The sequence below is a fragment of the Mobula birostris genome, chromosome 2 (genome assembly GCF_030028105.1).
Source record: "Mobula birostris isolate sMobBir1 chromosome 2, sMobBir1.hap1, whole genome shotgun sequence".
NCBI classification, from domain to species: Eukaryota; Metazoa; Chordata; class Chondrichthyes; order Myliobatiformes; family Myliobatidae; genus Mobula; species Mobula birostris.
In genome coordinates, this window is record NC_092371.1 from 5361801 (window position 1) to 5375090 (window position 13290).

The following is a 13290-nucleotide window of genomic DNA, read 5'->3' on the forward strand; positions in this document are numbered from 1 at the left end:
GAGGGGCATTGATAAGATGAATGCCCACAGTTTTATCCCTGGTGTTGGGGAATCATGAACTAGAGGGTTCAGGTTTAAGGTGAGAGGGGAGAGATTTAATAGGAACCTGAGGAGCAACTTCTTCACTCAGATGGTGGTCAGTCTAAGGAACGAGCTGCCAGAGGAAGTGATTGCAGCAGGTAGATTAATGACATTTAAAAGATACTTGGACAGGTACACGGATAGGAAAGGTTTAGAGGGATACGGACGGGTACACGGATAGGAAAGGTTTAGAGGGATATGGACAGGTACACGAATAGGAAAGGTTTAGAGGGATACGGACGGGTACACGGATAGGAAAGGTTTAGAGGGATGTGGACAGGTACATGGATAGGAAAGGTTTAGAGGGATATGGACAGGTTCACGGATAGGAAAGGTTTAGAGGGATGTGGACAGGTACACGGATAGGAAAGGTTTAGAGGGATATGGACAGGTACACGGATAGGAAAGGTTTTGAGGGATATGGACAGGGACACAGATAGGAAAGGTTTAGAGGGATACGGACAGGTACACGGATAGGAAAGGTTTAGAGGGATATGGACGGGTACACAGATAGGAAAGGTTTAGAGGGATATGGACAGGTACGCGGATAGGAAAGGTTTAGAGGGATACGGACGGGTACACAGATAGGAAAGGTTTAGAGGGATATGGACGGGTACATAGATAGGAAAGGTTTACAGGTCCACGGATAGGAAAGGTTTAGAGGGATACGGATCAAACGTGGACAGATGGAACTACCTTAGATTGGGTATCTTGGTCAGCATAGACCATTTGGGCTGAATGTCCAGTTTCTGTGCTGTGTGACTCTATGAGTTGATAATGTCCCAAGAAAGTTCCTTTCGCTCATCACATCCCAGGGACCCCTCCTGAACGAACTGGCCTCTCCTGACCTGGTCTTGGGGGATTTCATGTCAATCAACAGGACTGTATGCCAATGGAGGGGTGCAGAGTCAAGAGGAAGGGTAACGAGGGCGATGGGGAGGGGCAGCCTCTCTGCTGTATGCCGCCTACCAGATTCAAACATCAGGGGTGTGGGATGAGGGCCCAAAGGCCCGAGGGAGTAAACTGTCCGAGGTGGAATGGAGGTCACTTGACTACAATGGGGCATGGGGGTTTGGGGGGTTCTGTGCATAGACTGGCCACATCGTTTTCTCCCCCATCCCATGTCGCCCATATGTTCTACCTTGCTCCCAGTGTAATGAGCTCTTCAAGCTTGTGTGGGGTGCCAGAGAACATTGAGCTCCATGATATTTGGACCACCAGAACTGGATAATTGCTGTTTAACGAGAGTCATTAATCATTTGGAATTCCTTGTGATTTTTGTCGAGCGACTTGCTCTTTGTAATGCAATCCCTAGTGATTTCTGTATAAGCTTGTTCAGTTTATTTTGATAGGCTCAGGGATGCTGGGTTGCTTGTACTATATAAGCATATGCCCGATTTGCGCTAATGGCAGGGTCATAGTTTTGAGAACGTCATGTCTCGCAGTGTCACTTGGCCAAGCCGCCAGTGTTCTGTTGGAATGAATATGTTTCTGCTCTGGTCGCCATCTCCACATCAGAATCAATCCTCCCTCAGCACTTGGGAGTCTGACATTTCCAGCACACGTCGCGACTCCTGGACACCCCAAGAGTGGTGGTTGTTGCTGGAGTGCGACAGAGGGATGTGAGGGGCGCTATTTGAATGAAGTGCCAACTTGGTGTTACAGGGCAGAGGGATGGAGAAGCTATCACATCGGGGTTGTCTCGAGCATATATAGACATCCACAACACAGCAAATTGCAAATTGTCCCATTCAGGCTCAAAGGTTTCATTGCTGTCGAAGATTTCTTAATCTTGTAGGATAAGAAGGGATGGGGATTGTGGTCGCTCTGCTTGACAGGTGAGAATATGGCTGTGAAACAACCTCGGGTTTGGAAGCCTCCTCCGTGGTGGCTGCAGGAGCTGACTTTGAGACTGTAGGAAGTGGTTCTGACAGTGGTGGCCACCCTTCTCCTTCCAGTTTTTTTCTTCTAGCTTGTGCATTTTGATCTTGGGAAAGTGCATTTAGTTCACTGGAGTTTTCTCTTATTAATCCTTCGATTACTGCCTTTACTACCTGATCTCTTGTCTTGGTTTCCTCGTCCACAACCTCATCTGACGAATTCTCTGTTTTCATATCTCCATCGACTCCTTTCCTTTTGGCCTTCCATTCACCCAGCGGAGCTTTGATCTTTGTACCTACATTTACAAGCAGCTTCTTAGAACACTACAGCACAGAAAACAGGCCATTCGGCCCTTCTAGTCTGTGCCGAAACTTTATTCCGCTAGTCCCATTGACCTGCTCCCAGTCCATAACCCTCCAGACCTCTCCCATCCATGTGTCTATCCAATTTATTCTTAAAACTTAAGAGTGAGCCCGTATTTACCACATCAGATGGCAGCTCGTCCCACACTCCCACCACTCTCTGAGTGAAGAAGTTCCCCCTAATGTTCCCCCTAAACCTTTCCCCTTTCACCCTAAAGCCATGCCCTCTCGTATTTATCTCTCCTAATCTAAGTGGAAAGAGCCTACTCGCATTTACTCCACCTATACCCCTCCCGTCTATACTTTACATATTACTATTTAATTATTTATGGTTTTATTACTATTTAATTGTTTATGGTGCAACTGTAATGAAAACCAATTTCCCCCGGGATCAATAAAGTATGACTATGACTATGACTCGTCTCCCACTTGAAGTTCATGCAATAACCTTAATGCACACAGAGTAGATTCTAGCTCTCTATACTTACAAAAGCCAAATGCCTGCAGCTTTCTTGATCTCTCTCCTGGCTTAAAAACAAGCCACATTTTGAAATTATTTGCCTGATTTACATATCAGAAGCTTTTTCAGATATGTTGCTTATGAAAACCAGTGTAGTCAGACCACTGCTTTTATCACTTTCATGCTTCCTCTGAGCAGCATGGTCCTTCCTTGGTCCAATATGCTTTCCAACCAGAGGCACAGAGGTTGTCACCAACACCTGTTTGCCCTCTGTTGGGCGATGGTTCATGGTGTTTGGCATGGAGACAGTCATGGCATCATCCAGTACCTTTCTTAATTCACTGTCAGTTGACTCTATCGCCGGGGACGTGGCATGCAAATGGTGGATGGAGCTCCAGTCAAGTTGTAGTTGTCTCAGCCACTCACATCTCCACAATGCTGGCCCTTCTCTTTTTACCACATACAAGCCCAATGTGGCTGGTCAGTTATTCACTGTTACAAATGTCATTCCCACTGGAGTTATCTTTTCTCCAAAGTTCTTAGTTGGATATCTACAGGCGTCAGTTCAGTATCTTTAAAATGCCCCTCAAACTCATTTTGTGGAATATCTGAAATAACTGAACCAGTGTCCAATTCCATTTTATTAATTTGCTGCTCACCTCTGGTGTAAGTCATGTTGCTTGCCTGTTGTTAATTTTCACATTGTAAATCTCATCAATAGCATGCAGATTAGTGCTCTTTTTGAAAATGGGACTTGATTTTTTAAAAATCTTTTTCTCTACCATGTGCGGTCCATTTATTTTTGTTTGCCCAACATGCTCTTTGTCTGTGACCTACTTTCTTGCATTTTCTACAAGTTTACCTTTAAATCTGCATTTCTTTGGTGAATGTGAGCCCCTGCCACAATGGTAACACAATTTATTTGGCTAGGCTGGTTTCTGTTTAGAACTGTAGTGTTTTTCAGACTCACTTTCATTCCTGACTGCAACTCAATTGCATCTCTGTCTACGGTTTCCATTGAAACAGCAATTTCAACTACTCATTAGAATGCAAGTTGAGCTTCAGTTAGGAGCCGTTTTTGAATACTTTAAGATTTCCCCGAACTAAGCAATCTCTCAGTGCATCATTAAACCCATTACCAGAGTGACAATGCTTAGACAATCTCGTCAATTCAACCATGTGGGCTGGCATGAACTCTCTTTCCTTTTGATTCTGCTTATGAAACCTAAAGCGTTCTGCTTTGGTTCTAAATGTTCCTGCGTTACTCTTTCTCATTTCAGGTGGTTTGGTTGGAGCAGTCAAACTTCAGAGTAAACTGTATGCTCTTAAATCCAATAAATTCAGCAAAATTGGCACTCATTTCTCATTGGCTATTTTTTATTTGCTTCAGAATACTGTTGAATTAGCTCAGTATGCATGAGCCAGTTTGCTGTTGTGTCATCAAACTCGTCAATCTTTCTGATGTAGCCAGCCATTTCTGCTTTTTTTTTTTGTGAGCATTGTCACCCAGTACTCACTCTTTATAAACTCAGGAATTCTTTTGTTTTTTTTTCCAACTCAATGTCTCTGCACGCATGGGCTGCATTTTTAAGTCGCTGTGTTTTTTTCAGTTTGAACATCTCGCTGCATTTGAACGAGTCGATAGCCATCTTGGGTTCATTTTAAAAATACCTCGTTGTCAATGTTATGTTTTGCAACTTCAAAACATTAAACAATTCAAAGGAAGACACAGGAGTCTGGAAAGAGGGCCCTACCTTATGGTTTTACTTTATCGAGACACGCACATATCACATGGTAGCGCGTATGCAGTTCACAGATTTAAACATATAACCCATAAAGAATTATTTAAATGAACAGGAACAGTTAACCAACTGGTGTATATACAAGGTTACTCAATTATTACTGAAATATTAAATACACAACTATTACGGTCTAGGTCGTTGCCCTGGCGATAAGAGACACTGAGGCCAAAGTTGGGGTCAGCTGGTGACCCCTCTGCAGGGCATGACAGACATGAGGAGTTGAGTGGAATCTTGCTGTGTGTGTTTATCAATATTCTGGTTATCATTAGCAGGGTGGGGAAGAGGCCTGATGAGGATCAACAATCACTCTGATCCTAGTTAGTCAGGGAGCAAAGGCCTTTTGAAGATAACCACCCAGCCCAAATAACCAGCAATTATCACAGTAATCACAACAATTACAAGTTTAGTATCAACAAAATACACCTCCAAATTATCCTGAACTGAGGCAGGCACAGAGTCCAGTCCGTGAGAAGACTTCCTTTCCACAGTTAGACTAGAGGACCTTTGGCATCGTTTCATGAGATTCAAACAAGGCTCACGCTTGTCGGCCATCGGTCACTGCCCCTCGATGGGGTTGGTGGCAAACGCTGTAGTCCACGAGAGGAAAGGTCTCCCGAGCTGCTGTTGCAGAGGGTTCGGACACAGTGAAGAGTGGCGAGCCTGAGGGTGGGGCTGCTTCCTTTGGTGTTAGAGGTGGGGGGCTCGGGAGGGGAGGTACACTTTGTAGACAGTGCTCGCCGCAGCCACCGAGGTGAGCAGGAAGAAGGGAGGGAGAGGAGGAGAGGAGGAGGAGAAGAGGAAATTGGGAAGCAACAATAGAAAAGGGAGGATGGGTGCAGGGAGAATGTGACAAAGAGAAAGAGAGAGATGAACAAAGGGAGAGGGTGAGAGCATTTTGTGCATGCAATTTGTTTTTCTTGCGTACATTATCAAATATATGATAAAAAATTATCAAATTTTATTTTTAAATATGAACAACACGAGGTAGTGGGAGCAATATCCAACACCCATCTTCTTTATTTTATTTCGAGATACTGTGTGGAGCAGGCCCTCCCAGACCAATGAACCATGCCGCCCAGCAACCCACCTATTTAACACCAGACTAACCATAGAACAATTTCCAACGGCCATTAAACCTACTAGCCGTTCCATCTTTGAAATGTGGGAGGAAACCAGAGCACCCAGAGAAAATTCACATGTTCATTGGGAGAACGTTCTTACAGGTGGTGTCAGAATTGAACTCCGAACTCTGACACTCTGTGTGTCATAGCGTTGTGCCAACTCCTACGTCACCATGGCGCCCAATTCCATAGCGGTGCAGAGCACAGAATCAGGCCCTTTGGCCCCACAGATCCATGCTGACCAAGATTCCCATCTAAGCCAGTCCCATTGGCTAACGTCTGACCCCTTTCCTATCTGTATACCTGTCCTTTCGTTCTTTTTCAATATTTTTATTAATTTCTTACATAAAAGAATACAGAGTACAGTATTTTTTGTGGAGTGGTATTTTAACATTTGTAACACTCCCACTGTATATTAGTTTGCAAGGTGCTGTATGATAATACTGTGTATATTGTAGATTTTATACATTTGTATTTTTTTGTGTGAATAGTTGTTAAAATTTTGCTCATAACAGACTAAAATTTTCTGTTTTTGGAAGGAGGTGTTACATACCTCGTGGGTACCTTGTGACTGTCTTATGACCATGATGTAATTGAGTATCTTGTGAGCCTGATGTAATGGTCTTCTGATGGTGGGGTGATGTAATTTTCCCGCCAGTGTGAGGTCACATGATGACATGCTCCCTACAGGTATATAAAAGGGGAAACGCCTGTTGTGTTGCAGTTGATTCGTTGTTTAGTTTGTCAGTTAGTCTGTTATGCTGCATATTCGTCTCATGGTGCAGTTTCATTTTAGAGTGGAGTTTTACTTTCCATTGTAAGGTAAAAATCGTTGTGCCGGCAGTTTCGCCAATCGCTGCCAGTTTTTTGTGTATTGCACCTTTAATTTACCTTTACAGTCTAGTATTGGAGAGTGAAGACCTTACTAAAGTATGGGAACCCAAAGGATTGAGTAAAGTTGGTGTCGTTCGGCGGTTTTATAAAGGATCGACCTTACTGAATCTTCTTTTGGGAATAGTGGCCTGCATCTGAGATAACCCGTGCAAGCTCAGGAAAGGTTTGTGCAGTGTTCACCATCCAGGCAAAAGGTCAGTTCCTTTAAGTCATTTTACTTCCTACGTCGTGAATCCTTTGGATGGGATCAGCAGTACTGTCACGTCTTCAAAGAAATCCATTTCCGGACAAGTCTCTCCTTACTGACTGTGTAAATCACTTGGACTTTCAAATTTACCACTTTAAAACTGTGTTCGAACTTACCACTTTAAGAACTGTTCCAGAGTTGCCGTATAGCAGTTAACTTCCAGTTAAGTTAGTCATTTGAATACTTTTCACTATTGCTGAGCAGAGTTTAATAAATGTTTATAAAACCTGATTCATTCTATACTCATTGTTGCTGGACATGTGACAGTAGGATATGTAATATATATCAATGACAATATATTGAAATCACAGATAAAGTGTAATTACCCCATATCTATATAAAATTAAATTTAAACATAATATTAAAAAGAGATAATTTTATTATACAAAAAATCTAAACCCACTACCAGAAAAAAAAACAGCTGTTAGATTAAAAGAAAAGGAAGAAATCCTTAACATATAGTAAAACATTATTAGCCAACATCTGTGCTTAATAGCAAATCAAAGATTTTGAAAATGATTCAAAAAAGGTCCCCACAATGTTAAAAAATCTTGTTTAGGTTCAGAAATTGAACAGTGAATCTTCTCTAAATTTAAGCAAGACATAACATCATGTAACCAATGAGTACGAGTAGGCAGAGTGGCATCCTTCCACCTAAGCAACAATGCCCCCCTGGCTATGAGAGAAATAAAGGCCAAAATATGCAGATCATGTGTCTCCAAATTTAAATCATTTCCTCCAACAATACCAAATAAGGTAGTCAAAGGATTAGGTTTAAAATTTACTTTAAAAAGCACCGAAAAAGTTTGAAATACTTCCTTCCAATATTTTTCAAGACTCAGACAAGTCCAAAACATATGGATTAGTGAAGCTTCTCCATTGTTACATCTATCACAAAAGGGAGATATATCCGAATAAAAACGAGACAGCTTATCTTTAGTCATGAGGGCCCTATGAACCACTTTAAATTGTAGAAGGGAATGACTGGCACATAACGATGAGGTACTAACCAATTTAAAAATTTCATTCCAAGTGTCCTCAGAAATTGGAATCTGTAAATCTTGTTCCCAAAGATTTTTAATTTTATCAAAATAAATATTTCTCTTTCCCAACAACATACCATAAATATTAGATATAGATGCATTATGGAAGGGTTTCAAATTAAAAATTATATCAAGTAAATTTTTATCTGGACTTTTAGGAATTGTATGTACTTGAGAATGCAAGAAGTATCTAATTTGTAAATATCGAAAAAAGTGAGTTCTCGGTAGGCTATACTTAACTGACAGTTGTTCAGATGAAGAGAGACTATCTCCAACAAACAAATCATGAAAACATTTAATACCCAATCTATTCCACTCCTTAAAAACTACATCAGACATAGACGGTTTAAAAAATAGAAAAAATGGGACTGGAAAGTGAAAAATTCAATAAACCAAAATATTTTCAAAATTTTACCCAAATATTCCAAGTGTGTTTAACTACAAAATTGTCAGTTAAATTACTTAAAAATAAAGGAATTGAGGATCCAAGAAGAGAAATGATGGACAATTTATTAACAGAGTTAGCTTCTAAAGAAACCCAGACCGGACAGTCCTCTCGGTTAATATAATATGACCAAAACGTAAGATTCCGTATATTGACTGCCCAGTAATAAAACCTAAAATTGAGTAAGGCTAAACCTCCATTCCTTTTAGCTTTTTGAAGATGAACTTTATTTAATTGAGAAATTTTATTTTTCCATATGTAAGAAGATATAATAGAATCCAACGAATCAAAAAAGGATTTAGGAATAAAAACAGGTACGGCCTGAAATAAATATAAAAATTTAGGCAAAATATTCATTTTAATGGAGTTGATTCGGCCAATCAACAATAAAGAGAGGGGTGACCAATTTGAAAGGCCTTCTTAACATAATTCAGAAGTGTAAAAAAAATTTCTTTCAAAGGAATTTATAATTCCTAGTAATTGTTATGCCCAAATAAGTAAATTGATTTCTTACAATTTTAAAAGGAAGGTTAGTATTAACTAATACCAAATTATTCAAAGGAAAAAGTTCACTTTTATGAAAGTTAAGTTTATATCCAGAAAACTGACTAAAGCAGGAAAGTAAAGAAAGTAGAGAAGGTAAAGAAGACTCCACATTAGAAATGTAGAGCAAAAGGTCATCAGCATAAAGCGACACTTTGTGAGTAATACCCCTCCTTAAAATACCAGTGATATCATTCGATTCCCGGAAAGCAATAGCAAAAGGTTCTAAGAGCAAATCAAAAAGCAAAGGATTCAAAGGACAATCTTGTCTAGTTCCACGATAAAGTTTAAATGGTTTGGAGTACTGAGAGTTAGTAAGAACCTGAGTGGAGGGAGATAAGTAAAGTAATTTAATCCATTGAATAAAATTGGGCCCAAAGTTAAATTTTTCTAAAGTTATAAATAAATAATTCCATTCAACCTGATCAAAGGCTTTCTCAGCATCTAAGGATATCACACATTCCAAAATCTCTTTAGAATGAGAATAAATAACATTCAATAAATGACAAATATTAAAGTGGGAGTACTGATTTTTGATAAATCCATCAGAGATAATAGATGGCAAAATATTTTCAATCCTACGAGCCAAAAGTTTAGATAAAATTTTAGTATCAACATTAAGTAAGGAAATTGGTCTATAAGAAGAGCATTCAATTGGGTCCTTATTCTTTTTAAGAATAAGTGAAATAGAGGCTTCATAAATAGATTGTGGCAACTTGCCTAATTTAAAAGAGTTGGAAAGAACTAAATATAAACGAGGTATAAGCAAAGAGGAAAAAGCCTTATAAAACTCTCTAGAAAATCCATCAGGACCCAGAGCCTTCCCTGAGTGCAAAGAGTGTACAACCTCGGCAATTTCCTCATAGGAAATAGGTTGATCCAACAATCTTCGAATATCATCAGAAAGTGTAGGAATGTTCAATCAATCTAAAAATTATTCATTAGAGTATTATCTTTAGGAGGATCAGAACTATAAAATTTAGAGTAGAATTCTCTAAAAGCATTGTTTATTTCTAAATGATCAGATGTTTTATCACTATTAGCCTTACAAATTTCTTTAATTTGATGTTTAACTATAAAGGTCTTTAGTTGGTTAGCTAATAGTTTACCCATTTTATCTCCATGAACATAAAACTGAGTTTTATCTTTAAAAGTTGCATTTCAATTGGATAAATCAAAAGCAGATTGTATTTAGTTTTAATTTCAACATGTCTTTTATATAAAACAGGATTTGGAGCCAAAGCGTATTTTTGGTCTAATTGTTTCAACTGATTGGCTAATTCAATTCTCTCCTTGTTAGCTTTTTTCTTAACACTTGCGGTAAAAGAAATAATTTGACCTCTAACATAAGCCTTAAAAGCATCCCCTAAAATAAGACTAGAAGTCTCTTCTAGCGTATTCTCTTCAAAAAAAAGAATAATTTGTCTCTCCAAAAATTTTTAAAAATCTTTATCTGATAACAAAGTTGGATTAAAACACCAGAATCTGTTTATTTGGGAGATACCCAGAAGTTTTAAAAATAAAAAAACACAGGAGCATGATCTGAAACAGCAATTCCTTTATATTCACAGGATCGAACTAATGGAATCAATTGGCTATCAACAAAAAAAATGATGAACATGAATATGTATGATGAACATGAGAAAAAAAATGAGTACTCTTTATCTGTTGGATGCAAAAACGCCAAACATCAACAATATCACATTTCATTGGAAAAGATTGGATAAAGGAGGCAGATCTACTACAAGACAATCATTTAGAAGAAGAACAATCTAGAACAGGATCTAAACAACAGTTGAAGTCTCCTCCTAAAACCAAAGAATATAAACTTAAATCTGGTAAAAGCAAAAAAAAACATTAAAAAAGGCCTGAATCATCTATATTCGGGGCATACAAATTAGCAAAAACCATTAATTTATTATCTAATTTCCCTGAGACTATAACAAAACACCCATTGGTATCAGACACTACAGTATGATGAACGAAAGAAACTGAATTGTCTGTAAGAATTAAAACTCCTCTTGCCTTAGCCTGAAAGGAGGAATGGAAAGATAAACCCTTCCAATGGCTGAAAAGATGTAAATTACCACATTTATGAACGTGTGTTTCTTGTAAAAAAATAATTGAGACATTCTATTTCTTAATATAATTAAATATCTTATTATGTTTCACAGGATGGTTTAATCCTTTCACATTAAAACTAAATAAATTAAAAATATGGTCCATTTTAAATATTGCTTAAAGGAGATGTTTGAATAAAAACTGCTGGATTATATATTAAATCTAAACAATGAGCTTTAAGAAAAAGTAACCAAGCAACAAATGAAGCTCAGAAAACCAAACAGCTGATAGAAAAAAAGAAAACCACCCCCACCCCCTGCCCAAAGAGAGAAAATCAACCAAAGGGCAGTCAACAGCTAAACCTACCATCCCTCCCAAAACAATCTACTGGCTGAGCTCCAAAAAACAAATTTCAAGGCAAAACTGCATTCCAGCAAGACACAACAAAAAACAGAGCAAAATTAAACATATTTTAAAAACTCATAAAAAATTATAGTATAAAAATATTAGAATGAAATATGAAAGTTCAAAACATATTAACTTAGAAAGTATTAACTCAAAGAAAACTTACTAATATTAAATCCTTAATTTTCTAAACAAGAAAATAAAAGTACAAAAAAATTAGATATGAAGGTATACGAAAAGTAAAAAAAAGCAATTGTTCATAAAAGAAAGTAATGAACAGTTAGACTGCTGATTCTAAAAAAAAGGATCCATCAGGCAGATGCAACATAAATTTGTGTAATGAGTTATTGAGCAGTTAAACTTCTGAAATTGATTCGGCACTCAAGAAATCCTGCAACTCTTCGGTCGAACAAAACCATCTCTGAGAGCTATTTTTCAAAATGATTCTAAGACGAGCAGGGTAACGAAGAGAGGGTTTGAAACCTTTATTATACAGCTCAGACATGACTTTTTTAAACTTGAAGCGTTCATTCAACACCTCGGGTGAAAAATCTTCCACAATTCTGAACTTCTGGTCTTTATAATCAATCATACCTTTCCGACGAGCTTCACAAATTAAAAGTTCCTTTGTTTAAAGTCGTGAAGACAAATTATCACCGAGCGGGGTCGTCCTCCCAGAGGAGGTCTTGGTACAGGGCGATCTGTGAGCTCGGACCATTTTAGGTGGAGATTTTAAAATATTCAGAAATAAATTAGCCAAAAGTTTTGCAAAAAATTCTGAAGGCTGACTGTCTTCCAATGACTCTTTAAAACCCAGAATAAGTAGATTATTTCTTCTGTTTCTATTTTCTACGTCGATAATATTCTGTCTTAATGTTTCATTAAACTTTAACTGCTTATCACAGATCTGTTCCAGGTTGCCAATCTTCGTGTCGAACATCGTCAAAGCGTCTTCATTCTCTTTTATCCGTTTATCGTGTTCACTTAAAGTTTTTTGAATAGAATCCAATTTCCACCCATCCGTTTAAATTCAGTGCCGAGTTGCTGGAACTCCTCCGAAAGTTCATCTTTATGCTTCCGAAGTGTCACCATAATAGGAGCACCTATAAAAGCACTGCTACTCCATCAACAGCCAGTAGGATCCGTGTCCCTGTCTAAGTGCCTTTTAAATGTTGTTAATGTACCAGCCTCAACCACTTCCTCTGGCAGCTCGTTCATATACTGGCCACCCTCTGAGTGAAGAAGTCGCTCCTCGGGCCCGCTTTTAAATCGCTCCTCTCTCACCTTAAACCTGTGACCTCTTGTTCTTCATTCCCTAACCCTGGGGATAAGACTGTGCATTCATCCCATCTGTGTCTCTCGTGATTTTATGCATTGCCAGTCAGTCTTGTACACTTTCAGAAATGAAGTCCCAACCTTTCCAGCCTCTCCCTGTAACTCAGGCCCTTGAGTCGAGGCAACATCGTCGTAAATATCCCCTGCACTCTTCCCTGTTTAATAGCACCTTTCCTGTCTCAAAACTGAACACAATACTCGTAATGCTGCCTCAACAGTACTTGTAAACAACCTGCAGTTTACCTCCTTCCTGGTTCAGGTAGCTGCCCTTCACTGTCTGAATGAACCTATCACATGGAGAGTTACAGCGCCTGTGACCACCCCCCCATACATTCATATGGGTTAGTGGGTTAATTGTTCACAATGGTGTACTGTAATTGGGTGGAGTTGGCTTGTTTGGCCTGTTACCGTGCCGAATCCCTAAATTTAAAAATTATTATTAATGTGAAGGCCGCCAGCATCGAAATGAGCTGGGGACCCTGCAAGCTAAATGTGCACAGCGAGATCCCAAATACAGTAACATGGCGCCATTGGTTCAAAGATCAAGGTAAATTTATTAGCAAAGTCACCATATAGCCTTCAGATTCACTTTCTTGCAGGCATTCACAGA